This window comes from Chrysochloris asiatica, unplaced genomic scaffold, assembly GCF_000296735.1.
Source record: "Chrysochloris asiatica unplaced genomic scaffold, ChrAsi1.0 scaffold00115, whole genome shotgun sequence".
NCBI lineage: Eukaryota > Metazoa > Chordata > Mammalia > Afrosoricida > Chrysochloridae > Chrysochloris > Chrysochloris asiatica.
In genome coordinates, this window is record NW_006408633.1 from 8,459,347 (window position 1) to 8,462,765 (window position 3,419).

Sequence of the window (3,419 nt, forward strand, 5' to 3'; positions counted from 1 at the left end):
TTTCACAAATGTTTTAGATGAGAGGAGTGTGAAAAGTGATACATACCTTCAACTTCCCTTTACAGAAAAAGTGATACTCTGCTTCATCTGTCTAGTGCAGGAACCTGAATCCTGGTTCCTGACATACTCCTCGGCCCAGCCTAAGGGGTGGTTCAGTGATAGAATGCTCTACTTCCAAGAGGGAGATCCAAGGAACTCTGGTAGTGTAGTGGTTACGAATCGGGCTGTGAACTGCAAGATCAGCTTCCGTGGTAGAAAGATGAGGCATTCTGCTCCCGTAAAGATTTATAGCCTCGGAAACCCTTTGTAGGGTTCCCTATGAGTCGGAACTAACTCCATGGTACTTAACAACAACAACAACAAGAGGGAGACCCAGGTTTGATTCCTGGCCAATGTACCTCGAGCACAACTACCACCTACTTGTCAATGAAGACTTGTGTGTGGAACCAGCTTCAGGAGAGCTTCCAGACTAAGCTGGACTCGGAGGATGGTTTGGCAATCTCCTTCTGAAAATGAGCCAGTGAACATCCTCTAGATAACAACCAATCAACCCTGTGGATCTTCAGTCAATCCCTGGAAGCAGGCAGCATCCTCTTCCCTAGTGCACCTGGAGCTAGCAGCTGGAAGCTGACTCCCAGCAGCTAGCAGCCTCACACAGAGAAACAAATGTTTGCAATTACTAGTCCTATTTCTCATCAACTTGTTGCCATCTTGCCTTCTGCAGACAACTGAAGAGCCATTGAGTGTGACTCTTTAACCAAAGATAACATGTTCTGCTCAAGAGTAAGCATAAAACCAGCAATGGAATGAAGGATATCATTGCTGATGTCAGATGGATCTTGGCTGAAAGAAGAGAATACCAGAAAGATGATTACTTGTTTTACTGACGTAACAAAGGTATCTGACGGCATTCATTGTGACATACTATGGACAATAGTGCAGGGAACAGGAATTCCAGAACACTCAGTAGTGGTCATGAGGAACCTGTACACAGACCAAGAAGCTGTCATTCAAACAGAACAAAGGAATGGTTCAACATGGTTGAAAATGGTTTCAGCATGGTTGAAAATCAGGAAAGATGTGTGTCAGAGTTGTATCTTTTTACCGTATTTATTCAATCTGTAGCCTCAGCAAATAATCCAAGCACCTGAACTACATGAAGAACGCAGCATCAGGATGAAGAGAAGCTCATTTTTGTTGACAACATGTGATATGCAGATGACACAACCTTACTTGCTGAAAGCAAAGAGGACTTGAAGCACTTATTAAAAACAAGCCTTCAGTATGAATTATACCTCAATATTAAAAAAAAAAAACTCACAACTGCACCGATTAGACAAATAACACAATAAACAAAACTATTGAATTTGTCAAAGATTTCATTTTACTAGATCCACAATCAATGCTCATAGAAGCTGCAGCCCATACATCAAAGGAGGCACTGAATTTAGGTTGACAAATCTGCTGCAAAAAAACCTCTTTAAGTGTGAAAGAGCAAAGCTGTCACTTGGAGGACTAGGGTGCCACTGACCCAAACCATGGTATTTTCAATCTCCTCAGATCCAAGCAAAAGCTGCACAATGAATAGGAAGACCAGAGAAGAATTAATACATTTAAATTGTGGTGTTGGCAAAAAACATTGCCAGAAGAGCAACTAAGTTGGTGTTGTAGGAAGGACAGCCAGAATGCGCCTTAGAATTGAGGATGAGAGACTTTGTCTCACATACTTCGGACTAGTCCCTGGAAAAGGACATGATGTTGGATAGAGTGTCAGCAAAAAAGAGGAAGATCCCCCCCAAAAGATACATTGACACAATGGCTGCAACAACGCGTTTAAACAATTGTAAAAATGGCACAGAACCAGGCAATATTTGTTCTGTTGCACAAAGGGTAACTATGAGTTGGAACTAACTTAACACATAACAACAACAGCAATGCAAGGGCGCTGTTTTTAAACAAGTAAAACCATGGCATTCTTATAAAGCCAGAAAGCTAGCTTCCAGATCACCAGCGACACATGCATCTCGCTGGAGAGTTGTTGAATATTGAATTTCACCCCACCCTGGCATGATTAAAGGCTACCAAAGACTCATAGCCCTAAAAGCCAGTGATGACTTTAAGACTTAGAATTCCATGGCTGTGTTAATTTCAGCTCTCCCATGTTAATGCTAACTGTGAAAATTACAGTTTGTTTCTTCTCTGCTACAGAGAAAATATGCTGCTCAATCTCAAATCTTCAACTCAGGCAATCCAAGTGCAGATCCACATTGGCCACAATGTCTTCCTATTTTTCTCTGGAGGGTGTGTCTCCAGCCAGGGCTGGTTTGTGGTTTTGATCTCCCAGAACTCCATTAGACATTCCAGTGAGTGGGGGCTGGGCCATTTTTACATAGGAGCGTTTTATGGGGCTATCTAAGCTCATAAACCCTTCTCCTTTTGAGTCACCCAACTGCTATGACTATGAATGGGATGTGACCTTGATGTGACCAACATTTCCCCCCTACACACACACACAGGGTCTTCTAGATCATAAACAGAAATACAGATATCTACCTACTTTCTGCAGACGTCTGCTCTGAGCATCACAAGGTGTAAGAAAGCACTTTGTGTGTGATAAATGCTAAAGCTTAAAAAGTAGTGCAAAAACTACACAAAACACGTTTCCAGTTCCATGATCCTTGCAGTTGTAAAAGAAAAATAGTCATTGTCTTTGTGAGGCTGTGGGTTAATGAGCTGGACAGCAAGATCAGTTTGAATGGCAAGGTCGGTGGTTCAAGCTCACCTCGGAAACCCTATACAGGGCCACTATGAGTTGGAACCCATTCAATGACACTTAGCAACAACAACAAACAATCCAAAAAATGCATCCTCTCCACACCACTGATTGCTTAGAGCCTAGAGAACTGCTGTCCTATAGTGGGTCGTTGCAGTTCCTGAATGTGACCAGCAGATGGAAGTGTTGGTCCAAGGACGTGATCTGGGAAGTTCTTTGCTAAAACGTCCCAAATCTTAACACCCCTTCTTCTGCTTTCTTAGTTTGTATATTTAGGTTTGTACATTTAGGGGGCCTTAACTCAAAGCCCATGTTACAGAAATAGAAAAATGGTGCCAAAAATGACAAAATCCAAGATACATCTATTGGTCTCAACTCCTGTGGAGCTAAGGAGAATAAAGGAAATCAAAGGCTCAAAGAAGAAACACTACTCTCCATAGGAACTAATGCTGTTGTTTTTAAATGCCATCGAGTCGGTTCTGGCCCATAGCGACCCTGCAAAGGTTTCCAAGGAGCAGCTGGTCAACTTGAACCTCCCGATTTAAGTGGACTTTGCAGTCAAGTGCATTAACCAACAGTGCCACACTTAGGATTCCAATAGCCCACAACAATAGCACAACCTCTTCTAACCTGATACCAGAAGAAC